Below are 21,173 nucleotides of genomic sequence, written 5' to 3' on the forward strand. Positions count from 1 at the left end.
GACAACTTCCCTCATGTTTAGGGTAAAAGAGAACCAGAAATCAAGGGACTTAGGATAGTTTGTGACAATTAAGCTCTACAGAGGAACACAAGGGTTAAGATAGAAGTAGCAAAAGCATTTGATGAGCAAAATGCTTCAATTCATGCTCACTAGGTCAGAGAACAAGAGCATACTAATAGATGTTATCCAGAAATTTTGTTCACTTAAAACCAAAAAGAACTGCAAGATAATCCTCAACTTCTGAATTTTGGTGATTCAGACATAGTTGAGAGAATATGACACTAAAGTTAAGAGGTCATTAATCACCCAGAAATTATCTGGGTGGTCAGCATCTCCTCCCCCCCAGGTATACAGGTTACAACACAGAAATGTCTAAGTGAACCAAATACAACATTTAAGGAATAAATGACACATTACTACATGGTGGTACATAGTATTGTCATGGGATTAATGGTTGCCAGGAATAAAATATAAGAAATAAGAGACAACCAGGGTTGTAAACTGGGTGATTTTTTTCCTGTATTTTTCATGTCAATTTGATACAGCTAGGTAACAGATGGTATATTATGTTTTTCCTGCCTTGACACAATTTAAAAACAAGTTACAGATGGCTATAATGAAATCCTCATTAACACACTTATATTTTCACAGTTCAGTATGGCACTAATGAAACTTTCAGGTCTGGAATTTCCTGTTGGTTAATTAGTGGTTAGGTTAATAGCCTGAGGAAGTGCACAACCCAAAAAGTTTCCTTATTGTTTAATCATATAATTACTATATTCACATTTCTGGGAAAGCTGTCAAGACAGATTTAATGTCACAGTAAAGCTACCTTTATAACCCTCCCTCGTTTTGTGAAACAACTGTATTATTATATTTAGCAGAGCATGTGGGCAGGAAAGCCACAACCAGGCCTAATTCAGCTGCCTCTGGGAAGTTTCAGCTTGTTTTTATTTTGAAGATACCAACTTAGAGAATTCTGCCAATACACATTACACCAAAAACACTCTACAGAAAAGCTAGGATCAACAACTATGCATCTCTTGCTCCAATGTTATCATATGATCATTGATTAATGCTTAAATAATTACTTTTTTAAAATCCCAGCTTATACTCATCTACCAAAGCTTGAAATATGACATATGGTTAATAGCTTACTGAGATAGCCCTAAATCTTTGATCTAGAAAGAGGGGTAAAAAAATAGAATCACCACAAATCTTGCATTCAGGTTATTCCCCCAAATTAAGCTGCTACCCACTGTAAGTTGTGTTATTAAACAACATGGTTAAAATAGTAGTGAAAGATGTGGAATTCAGCACTAAAAACTAAAAACCCTCTGGGGTTTAGTACCCACATACTAGTTACTACCTGATGACACTGTGCCCTCATTACTGCGCTCCTTACGTTGTAACGCAAAGGCTGAAGCCAAAGCCATGCCCTGGCCCAGCCATGCCTTCACCAGGTGGTGCAGCCACACCTCCAGGTAACCCACACCCACACGCAGTGCTATGGTACAAGGAAGCTGGTGGCTTGGCAGAACTAAGTCCCAAAACATTACTGAGTGCTGTTGTTGGACTTTTTTTTCTTTTTTAAGTGCCATCACTGAAAAACTACATTGAGAAATTGTGATACCCTTGTTACCGAGCACAAATGGAAACAACCATACAGTTCTTTGAAGTGCTAGAGCTTCAAAAGAGGATAGCCACTGCCAAACCATCATGAAAGCAAATAATGTGGAAAACTTGACTTGTGACTGAAGTTACACAGTTAAAAAGAGACAGTATCCAAAAATTTAAAAGTTGTAATGCTAAAAATATCTTTTAGGCCCAGCAAGCTCATTTATGACAAAGAACTGCAAGGAAAGAGAATTTGCATTCTCTAACAAACATATTATTGTTATGACTATTCTGTACAATTTTACAGACCTCCCATATTTCACAATCTATTTTGACATTAAGGAGAATTGAAGCAGTATTATCTTCCTTAACCAGCAGAAGTGGGAGCCATGTACTGCAAAGACTTTCTGGAACACTAAATGTCACTACTGGATTCAACAGTCCAGTACATCGAGAAACAAATCGGAAAAACCCACAGTGTTGTTTTTAGGGATCTGAGAACTCCAGCTCCAAACGGAGTTGCAGTGCTTACTTAAATCACTCCCAGAGGCCTAGAAAGCTAATTTAAAAGAATGACAGACAAAATAAAGCTCCTGCAATGATTTTCTTCTGGAAAAATCCCATCTTTTAATTCAGAAGCTTTCAGATCCACTTTCACATGCAAGTTTCCATAATAATATCCATTCCTTGACAGAACAGTCTGTACTGTGACAGATCTTTCTATGGCACTGCTGCAGTTAAGAAATTTAGATGTAGCTTTAGTTAGAAGTTAAACAAGTTTCTCGTTCTGAATATTTACACACAGCATAATGCAGTTTTAAAAAACCTGTACCTCTGGTCAAGTTCAGTAATACTCACTCTCCTCCTTTCAAAACAAAACATTAAAAATAATTGCAATGTTTCAATGCTAAACAGCAGTTTGTGAAGCAGGGACACTTTGTTTTTGCTTCATCCAGCACTCCCTCACTTCATTCTTCAGAACAGTGCATCTGGTGCAACAGTTCTCTTAATGTTTTGAGTTTCTGTGCTTATCAGATGATAAACAGAGAAAATAAAAAAGAACAAAATCTAATATTATATTATAGATATAAACTTTGTCATGCAAGTTTCAGGTACTTCCTCAAAGTGAAGTAAACACAAGACAATGGAAAAATTATACAGTTAATTGTACTACAAGGATAAATACTTGTAAATACTAAATCTGTACATACTATACTTGTAAATACTAAAATCTGTGTAGAAAGTCCTCCCCTTTTTAATAATGACATCAAACAACTCAAATGTGAGTTTTGCTTTACAGAAGGTGAAACTGATTTACAAGAGGGTATTCATCAGATAGAGGTAAGAAGTCATCTGGGGAGCAGAAGTCCACAGTTATAAAGATGGCACATGGGAAGGAATATGCCTCAGGTTCCCTGCTACCCACGAGACAGGAATGAGGAAGAACAATGCAGTGTTCGTTCTTTCTTAATACACACACACACATAACCTCCTTAATTAAGATAAGCATCTATCTTTGGAATCAGTATCACAGACAACTAAGCTGGGAGTGTAACACACCAGTTTCTGGAAGGGGCAGCTAGTCATATTTGGGGATTCTCTCTATCATTCTGAAGAAGAAAGCTCAAATCAACAGAGCCAAAAAAATAAAAGGAAATATGCCTTCCAAAATACAGACTTTATTCTAGATAAAGCAGAGATGATACGGCACCATTACAAAACAGTATAAAATATCTTGAAGAAGATTGAATGTAACAGGTCAGCATGATGAAAGTGTTATTTGTACCAAAAAAAAATTTTTAAAGGCTCATTTAGTTTTCTCTGCTTCAAATCCCTAATTCTAAATTAACATTCAGAAATGCAAGTGAATTCAGTCTCTGTTACATGTGGTTTTGACCCAGCACAGAGTATGCCTATCGAAGCCATGAGCAGCCACAGATTCTCCAGTAGAATGCTGTGGGAAATGGTGTCAAAGGCTTCACTAAGGCCCAGGTAAGCAACATCCACTAGACCTTGTTACAGGAGTACAATAAGTTGGTCAAGCAGAACCTGCCTTTGCCAAAACCATGCTGGCTGGGACAGATCCCCTGGTTGTCCTGTACATGCCACATGATATCACTCTAGATAATCAGCTCCATAACCTTCCCTAATTACCTGGGGTGTACAGCTCATCGCACAGTGCCGTACTGCCTGTGCAGACTGTCTGCTCTGTACAAAGGCACAAAAATGCTTAACAAAATTTTGTATACTAATAAATCCCAAGTTCTTCAAAAGCTCTTCACATATTTGGACCATCACCTTGATTTTCCACCTACTCAGAAAAGATTAAAAGAGGATGTGATACAAATATTCAAACACTTCTATTTGTGCAGACTACAAACCATGAAATTCTACCAAATTAAAGGAAAAAAAAAAAAAAGAGAGAGAGAGAGAGAAAAAGGAATATATTTACACATGCAGCAATAGGCCTCTAATACCACAGCAAGTTCACAAATGTTTCTAGGAGTCTTGTCTTGATGCGCTGCTAGAAAAGCATTATATTATTATGGTTACAGTCACGGAACATTTGGTCTGCTTTATCTGTATTATCTGCTTTTAAACTCAAGAATACAATACACTAAGTTTTTATAACTCAGTGTTTTACTGTAGCCCTGTAAACATTGCAAGCCTTCAACAGAAAGGCAAACAGTTACAGTAAGTGACTATTTCTGGCAATATTTTTTCCTATAAAACATCAAACAGCCCAAGTTAGACACAGCATATCCCAGAACTGAAGGAAAAGCATGTATCAAAACTGGGGTTTTTTTTCCTTTGGGTTTTTTGCTGTTTTCCCCTCCCACTGTCAGCTGTTTGTACAAACCAAAATGCATCTTTTCATAAAGGTTCCTAGAGACAGAAAGTTTTAGAGGTGAGATCTTGTGACAATTTTCTAAATTTTAATTTTAAAGAAAGACATAAACAAAAGTACCTATCAAAAGGATATGGCAGGGCTTACAGCACAGTCATGAATTTCACTTCCACAACAGTGAGCAGCTATTTTCTTTCCCAGTGAAATAAAGTGCCATAAAACACACTAGCAGGCTTTTAATCACCATGCTGAAGACTTACTAGAATTTGATACATGGGATACAAGTTTTGAAATGTATTTTCTTAAAATAAAATTACAGTCCTTTTGTGATCTATGGTATTGAAGGAGACATTGTGCCAGGCAAAATTCTAATACAGGAAGGACTCAGGAGCTGTGATACAAAAGAACATACTTTTATGTGTACATTTCCATATTCTGTCTTCTGTTTTAAGAAGGAGTAATCAGAATTGTCTATGACTTATACTTGAGTCATTTTAAAAACAAAACCCAAAATCTAAAGGACCATTAACTTGTTCCTTCCTTTGCAATTCATAGCAGCCTGAAGGACTTCTGCAACAACTAACTTAAATCACGGACACTTTAGTTTACACACCCCCACTACTGCAGAAGCCTGATGTGAACTAGAAAGACTAAACAAGCTTCCTAAATAAAGACAAGTAATCAGAAACTTCTCTGTCCCTTTTCCTCACACCCACTTCTGCCTTTGGTTGTTCCTACATGGAAATCTAGACTTACCAAAACACATATTTAACTGCAAGTATTATAGCACTCCAAACTTTCACAAAAATAAAACTACAGTTTTGGACTGCTTCTTTGTAAGCTTTTTGTTCAACATTTTGCTTGGATACACACTGCATTTATAATAAAAATAATAAATAAAAAAAGTGCAACCCTTCTTGACAAAGAAAGGAATCATCCTGCCAACACTGCAAAAAGAAAACTGCATTTTTATTTCTCACTATTTAAGACTTTCCAACTTTACTACAAAACTTTCCAACAAACAGTACAAGTATGGACTGTAGTATCAGATATTTCCACTGCTGGTTTTAAGATTCTGCAGGAACTCAGACACCACATACATACAGCTCTATTTACAATTTACACACAAAATATATTAATTTGGAAAAAGAAACATCCACTTTCCAGAAAAGACCAAGTATAACTTTTGTAATTAGGAGACAAATGGAAGTGTAAGCACCTGCTTATCAGAGAAAACCTAGACACATTAAGTATACAGCTTGATACTTACCATGCTCTCACATTTTTCGTTTCTATTACTGAAAAATACAAAGCCCTCAGTGACGACGCTGAAGCCCAGAGGTGTCTCAGTAAGGCACGCTGAGGCTTTGCTAGCCCAGACTTGATTTGTCCCCTTAGTCACTCGCCCTGCCTCTGCACAGCGTGAGCAGCTCTGGGGCAGGCACTGAAACCCAGGCAGTGCCATGGGCCAACAGCAGGGCACGCGTAGGAAGCGTCTTTCATTAAAATAAATACTTTGCAGCAAGAAAATACCGAAAGCATGTTCAAAATGCTACATTAAAAACTCTTACAACACTAAAAGCACTGACTCAAATATGTATCTAAACGTGAGGGCCTGGGGAGTGGCAGGCCTAGGGGTGGTGGACTGTGGCAGTGAGCCCAAATGCGGGGATGTTACTGCTCCCACCCGGGTACAAGGGGCTCTTCTGTTGCTCCCTGCCAGAACGACGGTAAGAAAATACAGACAGGTAAACCCCTGCCTTTCATTCGATGATGTTACCAAACCTAAGCTGGCTGTGAGGAAGGAAAGGTTCTCCTCACCAAGACATGCCAAGCAGGTGCAGTGCTGAAAAGTTCCTTCCTATGTGTTTGCTTGGTGTGAAATATCTTCCACATGATATTACTTTCTATATATGAAAACCAGTCTTAAACATCCAGGTACTTATCCCACCAAGATTTGAGCAACTCTGTAAAATGGTGCAAGGCAAAGCACTACTACTTCAAAGCATAACGCTGCTTTTAAAAACAAAGTCTCTCTGATATCCCTCAGTTTAAGTCAACAAAAATGCAGACTTCTTGAATACAAAATAAAATCAACTACCTCCATAAGCAGTGTTGTGTCTACCTAGGCAACCTAATTTTCAAGTTAAACCATCTGCCTAGAAAACTGACTACCTGGAAATAAAATATTTGCATATGTAACATTGCTGGAACTGATGAGACAAATTATCATAGTTACTTCAAGTTATTGCTGAGAAGTGACACATTTTGCTTTCCAGCTCCAGTGTGATCTTTCCTTTTCAATGACTAAACCAGGCACTGCTTAGTGATTTGATGCACTAGGTGAATGAACTGGTATTGCTCAGAAATTCTGTTTCTGGTTCTTCATCTAAGCAGGTTTCAGCAAGGACAAATAATGCTAAAGATAGGCTCCAAAAAAGTGCTGTACTATCCTGGTTAGACCAGGTCGGCAGCTAGGAGCACAGACATCTTGTAAGTTCACAAGTAACTTTCCCTCTGGGGATGAGGCAGCAGAAACCGGTTGCTTTAATAGAAGCCATGAAAAAAGAAAGCCACAGGGTGGCACTGCAAGTAGGCGGTATTTTGAAACTACTTTGGTGTTTATTCTTCTCCAGACAAATCAGAGCATATCTAATCCCATCTGCATAAAACAGGAGAGTGGTTCAGTAGTTTATCTTCAAACATTGCATTTTCCAGCAACAAATATGCCTAGAATATAAATCAAATCATAAAAGATGCACCTACTTCAGAATTGTCAGGGTATTTTATAAATTCATAAAATGCTATTTAAGAGCATTAACACAAGATTGCTATTGTAAAGACAGGCTAGGAATTGATACCTATTTCGAGGTTTTCAGTTCATTTTGAAACAATTTAAGAAAAAATCTTCCCAAAGCATGTGCATTTTCATACAAAAGCTAAAGAATTTTCTTCATACCATGACTTTTTATCCATGTTGAGATGGCAAAATCTCAAACAGGTCTCTCTCTTCCTCTGAAAGAAAGGACAGTATTAACTTTTAAAAACGTATGTGAAAAAGTCTTAACACAGCATTCAATACTATCATATGTTTTTAAAACACTTTCCTTCTCATATATAAAGGAATCACACCTAATTTCATCCAATCTAGATGACTTAGTACAGTAGTATTCCAAAGCTAAACTTAGGAGTCTATTTAATCTGCTTTGTTGGCTTCTTCTCTCCCAAATTTCAAATCCCTGACGTTTGAGTTAAAGCAAAAATATTTGCAAAAACTGCCATTCCTGTTCATTTAGTGAAGAAATCGATTTTCAAAGGAAAATTGGAGGTCATCCAGGATTGTAAGCTACTTTCTACTTTATAAAACAAAAAGTCCCTTCAAGATATAAATTTGATATTTCACTAGATTCTGAACTAACAGACACTATATGACTATGCACAACCATTTTAGTTGCTGAAGTCCTAGATCAATTTAAGTTTTCAGTTTGAAAGTACCATCACTAACAAATGAAAATAAACAGAAAGTTGTGTTTTTGTTCAGTTGCACCATAATATAAATTAGAACACCAATTCATCTGCTATCATTTTTCTTACTCCAGAGGGCAAGAATTCTAAAAAACAGAAAGTTTTATTTTATTCCCTCAGACAGACGTTCAAGAGTGGACTTATTAATTATTCCAACTGCCAAGTAACTATAAGCCGTTCTTTCTGCTACAAGATTGCTCCCTGTATTTTTAAAACTGTTTGTATATGGAGATTACTTTGCTATTAGATAGCATAACATTAATATATGGGCAAAGAAATATGCCAATATAGCTGTGACTTTAACATTAGATAAGGCAGATTATGTAACAGTATTGATTGCCAAAGCTATACAAATTTGATTTGAGCACATATTTGCCTACTTTGTGGACTCATACTAAAGCACTCTAATAAAGTGTTTCAGAACATACGCCTGACAAAGACTAAATTAAGAAGTTAGTGGTCTGGAAAAATAAATTCATTTTAGTACCAAAACATCAGTGCCTGGTGTCAATATTGCTTAAAAATCATGTATTTAATAGAAAAGTAATTAAGGCACCTCCCTCTCAAAAAACGAAACCAAACCACCAGTCAAGCACAGAACTCAAAGAAAATTCTTACTACTATAAAGATTTGTCTGTTATTTTCTCTGCTTGGAATGGGAGAGCAGGGGCTTCTATTGACTTGGTGGTGTGTAAACACTGAGTAACTACACTTCCAACACTTCATACAAGAACTTCCCAGTTCATCAGTTCAACATCAGCTATGATACTGTTGACATGTAACACTGCAAGGTCATGTGCTAAATGCAACCACTGGAAGTGAACTCCATTAATTCTAAATAAAGTAACTATTTTAGCAAAAATAGACACACTGGATGCAATCTAACAGGCTTCCAGTATGCTTCCTAATATGCGTCTCTGTTCCCCTCTACTGATACTTATGCCATTATTAATAGAAAGCTAAATGAAAGTGGACAAATTTGGGAAGTAGCTACACTGTTCATCAAGGCCATATCCTTAAAAGTATGGACGTTGAGGAAGCTGTGTCTAAGAAGAGATATGGAAGTAACTAGCATGTCTTTTGTTTGAATTGTAAGAATTTGTTTTCTTCTGCTTTTTAATTTCCTTATTTAAGACATATTAGTGCTCATAATTAATTTGTATGTATTTTTCACAGCTTTGAAATAAAATCTCTGGACAGCAGAAACTAGCCAATGCATTAGGCTTTCATAGTTGGACATTAGTAACTGGAATAGCAACTGGTCTATGATACACCATTACAGAATTTTCAGTTCTAGATAAGAGGTCACACACACACACAACCCCAGCAAGGGGAAAAAAAAAAAAAATAGCCTAATTTAGACTCATAAAATCAAATACCAAAGAAAGGATTCTACCAATCCTAGTCCTGTCTCACCCAATGTGGAACAAAAATCCAAAACTAACAAATATAATCTATGTTTTCACATCTTAGGTATCTGAGAACTTCATAGTTATTTATTTATGCAGATGACTAAATACTTCCCTTCATTTTTCAAATATCCTTGAACAGAAGTATTTATTCAAGAACATAAATGACAGAAAATAAATGGCTGTATAGCTCTTGTCACTGCAATGCAAAAACATTTAAGTCCAGTTCTTAACAACTGCAGTATCACACAATTTAACACTTCCTCAAAAGTGCAATCAATATCTAGTCCAAATTTCTGCACAACCCACAAGAATTTAGATATAAAAAAAATTTTAAAAGCCAAACAAAACCCTTCACACAACTATTCCTAGCCAGCAGTGAGAGGCACATTCTTACATTCCCATGGAAAGTTAACTGCACGAGGAGCATGGCTGCATGTTCCCTTGAGGCCAGGCACAACTGAACTATTGGACAAAGAACAAGTTCTGGTCCCAATCACTTGCACATACACATAGATCATGGGAACTCATTTCCCCTGGGTCACTTGGTTACACAGCTGCACGTGTGCCATTTATTTTTAGAACACAATTTTTTTTTTAAATGAACAATCAAGTACTACATGATCAAAAAAAAAAATCCAGAAGAGACAAAAATATCTGTCTGTATTGCTAGCATAGCATGCTTCACAGCATAAGCTAAACACACATGCAAAGCTAGTTTTGTACTGTTCAGTGAAACGATCTTATGAGCTGCCAAGTTAAAAACTTAAGACGGGTGACTACTATCCTATCACTCCCAGGAGTCCAAGATCCATGATGCAGAAGCCCCATCACGCTATGAGAATCTTGTCCCTGTCCCAGTTTCTACTCAGAAGTCTTGAAGACTTCTTTAACAATTTCAGAAGGACAGAGGAGTGATGGTGGATGGAAAATTGATGTAATCATGTTACTGCCACTACCCTAATACATAAGTGGTTCTGTGCTGAAAGTTCTGGGACAGCCACAAATTAAGTTTTTTGGAGAAAGTTGGTCTAGTGTTGACTCAGACATATTGACAAGGAGCAGAAAAATAGAATACAGCTTTATTTGAGCCTTCGTTTATGTAAAAAGTCTCAAACAAGCTGTGACCTGCTAGTAAGAGATGCCAGAATTCACTTGTCAAAATAGGAGTTACAGTAGGTAAAGACAGAGGAAACTGAGTGATTCTGGATGCCTCTTTGTAAGGTCCACCAACCTCTCATCCTGTTCTCGATCCAAGGACGAGCCACTGGCTACACAACCTCACTGGGTCCCACTGCTAATCATTATATGCATCACAAGACCACACCTTCTAAATAATCAGCAGCAGCCTGGCTGAATCTTTTTGCTAAACAAAAAAACCCCTAACTCAGCTAAAAAATGTTCATAAGACACACTATTTCTGTGCATAAGGTCACATTATGTGCTCAGGCTCACCATCATTTATATTCTCATAATTCCATTTTCTGCATATTTGCTGATGTGAAACAGGGTTGAATGGGGGATATTTCTGCCATGGCAACATTTCAGACTGTGTAAAACATTTTTTCAGACTGCAAGTATGACCCAACAGCCTTTAAAAATATTCTATATCATTAGCATTCTGGTGTCAGAGGTGGCAAATAAGGATACCAGGTGACTGTCAAAAGCAAAGAATCACCAAGCAAAGAATCAAACAATGACAAAAACTTCTGAGAAAATTGCAAGACAAATTTTACAGCTAGGCCAAGCAATTATTTCTCTATCGTTTTACAATTACATGACCACATAACTTTATCACAATTCATGTTAAGTGATGCAGCTAAGTGACTGGGGTGAAAGAAACAACAGAAACAGAATAATTTGGAAAAGACCCTTAAGATCATCAAGTCCAGCCATAAACTTAACAATGCCAGGTTCTTACCTCCTCCAGTGGAGGGATGAAACTGCCTTTTCAGGTTGCCCACCCCGATCATATTCTTTTAATTTTTTTAAATAATGAAAATATTAAAGTAATCATCCCTTCCATTTTGGCCAAGTTACAGACAAGCTTAGTTGCCAAAGCAACCAGTTGCAGGCCTTGGTACCCCACCCTCTTTTATCATGTAGCTCTTTCTGAAAAATCTCAATATTTTATTGCCAAACTCAAATCTGAAACTCCCACTCATGGAAGCTTAAGAGATGTAAATCATCTGCTTCCTTTCTTGGCATCCTGTGTCTCCAAACATGACACTGTTACGTTCAAATCAGACTAAATTAGCAAGCCTAGACATTTAAAATGACATTAAGCAGACAACATTGTGGTCAACCCTTTCAATTCTTTGATATGGCAGTTTTATCTCTCACCAGTCTTGTTTATTTCTAACAAAATTATAATAACAATACAATTTAAATAAACCAACAAAGCAGAGCTCTCACTGTTATTTCACTGGATTTGCTGTATATAATTAAGCTTAAAAGCAAACTGAATGATCTCTTATACTTACTATTATTTCAGTATTGCACTAATTGCAGAAGGAGTCCTTACATCAGCTGACCAAATTAAAATAGAAGTTGGGGTGTATCAGCTGAGACTATGAAATGTTATGGTGCAATGCAACTGTTCTACCGAAAAGTTAGTTGGTCAAAACAGCTCAGAACAATAAAAATTGATTCAGGTCAGGTCAGAGTACCTTCCAGAAAATACTGACATTTTTCTGATGGCAAAGCCAACATTTAACAATAGGAACTGGTGACATCCCTCACTCTTGCAGTTTAAAGCCTTAAGTGAAGCATCAGAGGTTCTATGAAAAACATGCTCCTTATAGGTTTTTTAAATCTTTTTATTTATTTTTACTTCTGACGATCTTAGCATGACAAAACAGAAGTTTGGTCAGTGAAAGTATCCATCAGAATTTATGGGCTCCTTGTACTTAATGTCTTCTTGATTTAATTCCCAGGATATCAGTTATTTTTCTGTTAATTGTAAGGTCAAAGAGGACCCCATGGAAGCAATAAGCAGCAGGAACTAAATAAACAGAAGACCGGATCTTTAATGCAAATGTGTTTCCTGGAGGAAAGGAGTAAATCAGTGCAGATAATGTAGTACAGAAGCAGGAAAAAAAGTTTAAAAAAAAATAAAAATCACATGTTCTAAAACAATCTGTTCAAAACTTTTCTCCCTGGAACATAAGTAGCTCTTCAAAACCAGTGCCCTGCTGAGGAATTTACGTACTTGCCAAGGTTTGAGTTACTAATCAAAAGCAACAGCTATTTGCTTTGTGGATGAAAAGTTGTAGCACTTGCTCCAAATTAAAAATAAACCAAACAAGCAAACAAATCACAATTATTTTAAGGTACAATGCAAGTGCACAGTGAGAACCGCCTGTGTGAGTGTGTAACTGAGACAAGCACCCCAGAATACATCCCCCTTCATTAGAAGTTTCAAGAAAAAGAATACTGGTAGTACAATTAAGAGGCCTTCAGAGTACTGAACCAGTTCACATAATGCTTAATGCTTTCCAAATCCATCAGTTACAAGGTCACACTAGGGTAATTCCACAGCATGTCTCCCGATAACCATGCTTCTGGCCTGTTAAAGAACTATGCATTTATATGAACAGCTAGAATTTAAAATTTATCTTTAATAACCAGAGAGCATGACTACTTAGATATTATGTGCATTTTCCAAAATCATTGTTCAACCCTAAATCCTTATCCTGATTTAATAAACCACCACTACAGACACTAGGACATCTGATAACTGACAAATATGTTTTCAAAAATTAAGTTTCTGGCCCCAGAAAAGGTTCCCCTTCCCAGAATTTTATCTCTATATGTAATATGGTATCCTCCCAAGTACATCCAATATAACTTGATCTGTACTACAGAAACTCCTTGTGGTTCAAAAAAGACTTCACACCTGATAGTTCCTACAACTACTTAGTAATGAAATGAAACATTTTCAAGATTTTGAACCTTCTTCCTTCTATTCCACCGCTGTGAAAAAGCAGAAAGAAGTAGATTAGAAAGGCCTCACTTCTTCAAGAACACATCCATTACTTGTTATTGGAATACAATCAAATCCTAGTTTTAAATATAAAGTTATTTTACCAACATGTTTGATTAAAAAATACTGAAAAAAGGGTACCATAAGGAATCATAAATTATGAAAAGGAGGTACCAATAGGTACCTCGAGAGCCTAAACACAGCTGCCTACATAAGCCTGCAAAGTTCCTGCAACATCCTTCCCTCACAGAACTTCAGTTAAATGTAGGTAAGTGATGGTAAACAATGGAGTAGTCATTATAAGTATCAAACTTCATGACAACTATGCATTTGAAAGATGAATTTATGTTTCAGTATAAAGCATAATTGATACTAAAACTATATTAAGTTTGTGCCATGTGAAGATTTTTTCAGGAACGAATTATATCTGCTTTCCCTTACAGTACTGCACAACTGACTCACCATTGCTGCCTTTTCCCTTTCTTTCTCTGTTCCTCTGCTTCCATCAGCAGCATGGTTTCCCATCTGATTCATGGTCAGGATTCTTACTGCAGGGAGGCTAACTGTGCATTTGAGTACAAATGCTAAGAGGATGACAACACTCTACTCAGTGCAAACTGTTATGCTAAAATCACTCTACCAAAATAGTTCCGGCTTTGAGGACTTTTCCAAAAAAATTTCTATAAGGACATTAAGTATATCACAGGAATACCAATTCAGCCTTTATCCAGGTACTTACTGTTGTTCCAGATTCAGCTAATTCTGCCTGAGAAAAACTTACTTGTATTTCCTAAATAATGATCTAGGCCATCCTACAGTGCCCTACAGATCTGCCATGGGGGTTGCCCTAGAAGATCTTCAAAGGTCGCTTCCAAGCCAAGTAATTCTATGATGCCCCTGAAGACAAAAATAAACTGGTAGAAATCAAAGGAAGGAAAATATTTTGGCAAACCTTCTTCTTGAGGAGAGTAAGTATATGTGGATGTGGTGCTTAGAAGCATAAAAACTATTAAATTAATTTTAAAAACAAAGGCAACAGCATTCTAGTTGGCATTAAGAAACAGTAGAACATTACAAACAGGGCAAAGAAGTCTTTTAAAAGAGAGTATGAGAACAAACCAAAAACAGCTTAGGCTATCAAACAAAAATTTAAAGAAGCTATAAGTGAATGCAAAAAAACCCAGCAAGGACACCGGCATAGGGAGAAAGCCAACTGGCCATTTCCAGATGCCACAACTGACTGGATACAGCTTGAACCAGCAGGGTTTAACAGGCACTGGGGAAATATTTCACATCCTCTTCAGTAAAATCACCTTTGACTTAAGTATAGCAAAGGGGTTGTTCTAAGCAATAATAAACAGATAAAAATAACCCCATTCTGTTTGTTCTATTGAATAGGGGATTAAAATAACTGGCAAGGCTTTAAGTCATGAGCTAGAGGTGGATTCACCAGGTCACAATTGGAAAAGGAGAACTGCCAGTCCTTGATAAGCACAGCAATTACCATTCTTTTATATACAGAACTACTCTAAGGGAGTACAGCTTCCTTAAACAGCAATAACAGCATATCCTTTGATTTATACAGCAGTCCTGCAGCAATACAACCAACATCCTGTTTTCATCTTACAGTACAGCTGGGCACTTTGTCTACATGCTTTATTTATCAGAGTCCCCATAACTGAGTGCCTTGTCATTATAAGAAACAGCACCCTTCAACATAGCAGCATTTTACCTTCCTGGTTCTTTCCTTACGAACATTCTTACATGGTACCTACCTGATCTACAGAGTACATAGATGTTTACTGTGAGTTTTGGCACAATGTGACTTCAGTTTATAAACGTTAACCAAATAAAGTAACACACTTCTCCCACTCAAGAAGTCATGTAAAAAACCACCCAAGAAAATTCAGACAAAAAGGGTTTTCTTACTTCCTGGATTCCAAAGGAAAGGACAAAAATATCTAAGCTGCCAGATCTCCTAAAGCCTGTAAAACACACAAATTCCTGATATCTGAAACCATCTCTAAGTTCTTCCTGGATTTAGAAGTTTTTCCTGAATATAACACCAAACCTCTGTAAAATGCCTAAAAGAATATATGTCTAAAACATTTGATCAGACATAACACAGATTACTTATTAATTCTGTATCCTGTGTTATCACAACAGTCGGAATCCTGTCAGAAATGCAGTACTTTCCACATTCTTGCCCATGAAAGTAACCAGCCAAATAGCATTTTGAATGATTTACATGCTCATACTCTGTAACCATGCAGTAACTCATGTACATGCCATTCACATGTTGTCACACTTTAGAAATAGAAAGATCAAGAGTGCATAACTCTTAACCACTTTATTTGTTCTAAAGTGTTAGAAGAAATTCTTGCTTATTGAATACATTAAACCACTAAAACTTATAAAATGAGGAAACTTTTGCTAGCTACATCTGGTAACACATCCACATTTTTTATCCATTTATCCTCAAGAAAGTGGTAAACTGCGTGTCAGCACAGTCTCAGTGGAAACAAAAAGACAATTACTAATACCAATACAGGGCAAACTTCTTATTTAGAAGTTAATGACACTGATTCAAGAGCAACAGAGAACCTTGGATTTGTCTGGTCAGAAAAAACCCTGTGGTAGGGGCAAAGAACAGGCAAAATTACTGCCAACACCATACAGCAGAAGCTGCCAAAGTGACAAGGATGCAGATCAGAATACCACCTTGACCAGAGTGTCCTTAGCGGCAGGAGCTAGGTCTGGGGCAAGTTGCAGAGAGTTTATTTGCTAAAATCTCCAAAATTTGTCATGATTTCCCCACACTTAACTGCAGCAGATCAGTACTTTACAGAATGTAAACTGAAGCTAAGAAGTGGAAAACCAGAGCAGTCAACGTGGACAAAAAGTTCATGAACAGCTATCTATACAGATCATAGAAGCAGAACAAGACGTAAACAAGGGAGCACTAAAACTCCGTTGCAAATCTGTGAACTTTTCAAAAGTTCACCCTCACTCTGCAGAGTAAAACTCTAAGTGTCAGTTACTTAAAGCGCATCGACCTCCCCCAAGTACCACATTTTCTCTCTCCCAGTAAATACGGGTTGGGTTTTGAACGCCTCCCAAAGGAGGAAATCCCTGGAAAGAACTCTGGCTTCATATCAGAGAAGAGACTGAAATTGTGGCTAATGGCCATCCCACTGGTTTTTTGACACACATAAAATGACAATTATCAGAATATTTTAAATTTTTATTACATGGATACAAATTCACTAGCATAATGCCATTAGCTTAAAGCAGAAAGGCTCTCCTTGGATACAAAAATTGAAAGCTGACACTTCAAAAACATCCCAAACTACAGTATCCTAAGATGAATACAGACAAAGAAAAGCCTTATCTAACATTAAAAACACAAAAAGGAACTACCCCAGATTTCCATGATTTGATTACCAGTAACCTATCACTGGCTTCTTCTGATTGAAGAAGAGGACATGAAGTTGCAACAACCTGAATCCACCACCTCAACAGCAGCAGCAAACCTACTCAATTTAGAACAAGCAACACAAACTTCCTTCTACCTAGAGAGTCCCTAAGGGAGGGAGAGAGGTATGCAACCTCTGTTAATTATTCAATGACTATCAAAACCCAAACAAACAAAAAAAAATGGGGGGAAGGGGAAGAATCTGAATCCATGTCCAGTGTCAGATCTTTGAAAGAATCACTTTCTCATAAAGAGTCACTTCTTTCTCACTGTCACTTAAATATTTAAGTGAAAATATTTGTTAATCAAAGTCACTGGTAAACACAATGGTACACAATACTGGTGCACAATACTGGCACACCTACGACAGTTTGAAAATGTGACTCCCATTTTTTGATGGATCTCATTTTCTCATCAGAATCCAAAAGTTTTTTAATGAGTTGAGTTAAATGACTGTTCACAATTGCAACTAATGCTATGCCATGTTTAGCTGTGCCCTCTTGTCTTTGATAAAGGATCATGTGGTCTTTTGCAGACAAGACAGGAGATCTTTTGACCATGTTGAGCATATATTCACATGATACCACAAACTCACTCAAGGAAACAGTCAGTGTATGACTGAGATGTGAAATATGATGTGACAGGATGTGGGAAAGGCCTGTAAGTATAGACAGAGTTTTCCAGATCTCATTAGGCTTTTAAAATTATTTTTAAATGAAAGTTAAAACATTATAAAATACTTCTAAACTTGGAGCTTTTGTTTTCCTGTAACAGAAGAACTCTTTACACACTCAACTATTTTTCCTTTCTGAGAGTACATTATTGGCAAATTAATTGCACACTTCTCAATGAACCAGGGTAGAATTTTGCAAGGGCATTTCTACCTTAAGTTGTTACAGCTCTTCCAAGTGGCTCTGACAAACATTTTTACAAAATAAACAATTCACCGGACACGTCATTTCCTACCATCCAACTCCACACCATGAGCAGGAAGAGGCAGCATCAGCCTATCAGAGAATACACAGATTTCATTCAGGAAATGTGAAGGAATATCCAGCTGCTCTTCTCTAGTGGAGACAGAATGCAGGACAGCTGTCTCTTATGCAGAGGGGCAGAGTGGTGACCAACACTACAGAGATCTTTCCACAAAACCACTCAGTCAGGGTACCAAATAATTTCAAAGACTCCATCTACACTCAACACGCATGAAATACTGCTTGACATAGTATAGGATAAAATCTCAGCATTTATGTTATGTGCCATTATTTCCAAACAGTCCCAATTTTAACATAAAATCTTATTCTGGATTAAATACTGGCAAGCAGTCTTCAAAAAAAAAAAATTCCTGTAAACCTGTTAGCTAGCAGGCTTTACATATTATAACTACAAAATCCAGGAAAATGTTGGGGTAAGAAAAAGCAGGAAGAAAACCTAACAATAGGCGCCTATAAGCAGTATCTTAAAGAACATCATCAGAAAAAAAAAAAAAAAAAGAACTGATTGATTTGAGTATTTCTAAAACGATCATAGTACCAAATCCCCATTTTTTTTTCTAAAATAAATCATTATATACTTTCAAGGTTTAATTGTAAATTTAACATTTACAATTCATTGTGTTTCTCTCCTCCTTTATTAACTTAAGATTTATGGATAAAGATGCATTACAGCAGTGTATTTTGGGAGGAAGACTGGAAAGTTTGTAAGAATGTTTGGGCAGTGGAAATATGAGAACAGCCAAAGAAAGATGCTTAGAAATAAGACAGATTCCAACAGTTCAGACAGTGATGTCAGATCCTTATTACTTTTCCAAAATAAGCCTCTTCAGATTCTCTTTTATACCCTCACTATTGACAACCAGCTCTGAAGAAGTGCTTATAAAATGCTTTGGTTTTCCTCATCTTCTACATTTTCACCTTGCTTTTCTATGAAAGTGAAGAAGCATTGCATGATGTATTGAGAATATCTCAACAACACCTGCAAGGGGGGATTTTGTGCCCTGTGCTGCAAAAGAGCCATCAAAATAAACCACAAAAATTATCTAGATTCCAAAATCCTCTGATCCCTGCACATATCACCCAGCAGAAAACCAGAGCCCTCTCCCTACTCCCAAAAAAACCCCAATCAACCACCAGGAAACAAGAGAGAAGCATTAAGAAGCTGAAGGAGTAAAGACACATCTGACCCATTCATTTCTACAACAAATGTCCTGATAACCTATCATGCAGATGTGAAATTATAGATACATGTATCAAATTCTGAGAAAGGACAGCATATAATACATGAATAAAATTACTACTACTGGCCCAACAAAGTCATAGGTAAACTCTTAACTTACTTGAATAAAGAAAAAAAACCATCCTACTTTATGTCTCTAGCTATCACTGCCTGCCTTAAGACCTCAGCTTCAAGTCCCGCAATGTCCAAGGCATTACTCAACCATAGATAAGCAAGCAGATGAGATCGGAAACTGCAAAGACAGTCAATGACTTCACTTTAAAGTGCCACATAAAAGGGCCTGGGAAACCCTTCTCCCCTTCAACAGTGTAGTGAAAATATTCTCCATGCCCATGTAAGTACAAGGGAATAAGATGCACTGAACTAGGTAAAACAGAATACACAATATTTAAACACAAAAGCACATTTACAAAAAGAAGAGTTTATATTTTCAGAGTGAAGTCGGGGAAGAGGAATTAGATAAAGGCAGAATGGGAGCAGGGGGAAAAAAAGAAAAAAAACTCCAACAAAACAACAAACATATGGAAAGATCAAGCTCCTTTTAAATCTGAAGATTTAAAAGAATGCACAAAGCCAGAATCCTAAAAGATCCACTCAACTTGCTGGGTTCTTACCCCTTCAAGCAAAAATTAAGTACATCTTTCTTTACTAGTAGCTGTAGAATTACAAACTTATTGAAGATTCAGCAAAAAGAAACTTTCTCCAACCAGTGAGTACTTTAAAAACTGAATGAAGTAAATATAGCTTAAGGAGGGTGCCAAGGATGGAATTAGTGAGGCTGATTTGTAATGTGGGTGGAAGGAAAGGATCAAAATTGCAGGCAAGTGGAAGAAAGAGACCATGAATCAGAGACCAGCAGAGGATACAGAAGGGTTTGTGTCTGGAGACTTGGGAGGGTAAACGGAAAAAGCAGTAACTCTTCAGAAATTAAAGTTGGGAACCTAGGAACAACTTTCAACATATAATGGTACCTGATCTATGTGGAGTTAAAGATTCTGAATTTAAAATTTTTTTTAAAAAAATTTAAAAATTAAAGCCCAATTTTTTTGCATAGGTTGAATTTCTGATTTTACAAAGATGCCTGAAAGTCATCAGAAATTCTACCTCTGGAAATTCCACCTATTACACTGTTGTCATCAACTAACACACACCTTGTTTGTCTTACTAACTAAAGAAGTAAAAAAACCATCCATCCATGCAAATAATTTCCATGTTCTCAAAGCCAGAATGGTTACATTTCTGATTCTGCACAACATTAATTTTTAATGAGAAAGAAGGTTTAAGTCCATAGCTGCTAGTAAGGAAAGAAATACTTCATCTTTGCCTCAAAGGGTTACAACCCAGCATGACAAGTTGTAAACATTTGTTTTTTCAACTTTGTTACTAACAGATATTTTGGCTCCTTTTTTTTACTAGATCAGAGACAAAGCATTATTCCTCATAAAAAGGGCTTTCAACATTGCTGTCACAAGAACAGTTAAACAGTAGCCAGCCCAGTAGATTATCCTATACCTGCAATATTACGCCCAGTTGTTTTGTCAGCCTAGTTTGACAGTACAAAAGGACTGATGTAGGTTTTACAAAAGTCAAGAGCAATACAATGATACTTAAACAAATGGCAAACTAGTGAATGACAAAAAAGCCACAAACCAAACTCAACACACCATATTCTTCCCTAATGCCCTTCAAATTACTTTAATACGTACACATAAAAGGTTTCGGGGCAATAGAAACACAAAGCTTCCATTGCTACCCTACTGATGGTCCTATTTCCTTGAACATTCTTATTTAACTCACTTAATTCAGCAAAGATCCCAGCACATCAATGGGGGATGGGGAACACCAGGGAGGGCACACAGACGGACAAAAAACCCAAACAAAACATGGAACAGTCAAACTGAATGAAAAAAAAAATTTGCAATTCATTTTGTGAAAAGAATAGAAGAAGCAGTTCCTCCAGAAAACTTTGTCAATGGGAAGTCTGTACTAAGGGGAGAGCTGAAAATGCTTATGCTCTTCCCACTACAAAACATTTAAAAGTTACCTGTCAAGCCCCGTGTATAGAAGAGCTTCAGTCTT

At 36.9% G+C, this 21,173-nt stretch overlaps 1 protein-coding gene across 5 annotated transcripts in view; it reads right to left on the bottom strand.

Moving 5' to 3' along the window:
- Positions 1-21,173, bottom strand: part of COBLL1 (cordon-bleu WH2 repeat protein like 1) — an 81,383-nt gene that overhangs the window by 53,269 nt on the left and 6,941 nt on the right. The window contains exon 1 of one of the 5 annotated variants that reach the window (XM_019290413.3): positions 7,425-7,480. The exons of 3 other annotated variants lie outside the window; for them this stretch is intronic. The gene's annotated coding sequence lies outside the window, so the exon portion shown is untranslated. Of the gene's footprint in view, positions 1-5,735; positions 5,833-7,424; positions 7,481-21,173 lie in introns of those variants that run through there. One more of the 5 variants, XM_019290412.3, reaches the window with a different exon arrangement.

Source organism: Corvus cornix, chromosome 7 (genome assembly GCF_000738735.6).
Source record: "Corvus cornix cornix isolate S_Up_H32 chromosome 7, ASM73873v5, whole genome shotgun sequence".
Classification (NCBI taxonomy): domain Eukaryota; kingdom Metazoa; phylum Chordata; class Aves; order Passeriformes; family Corvidae; genus Corvus; species Corvus cornix.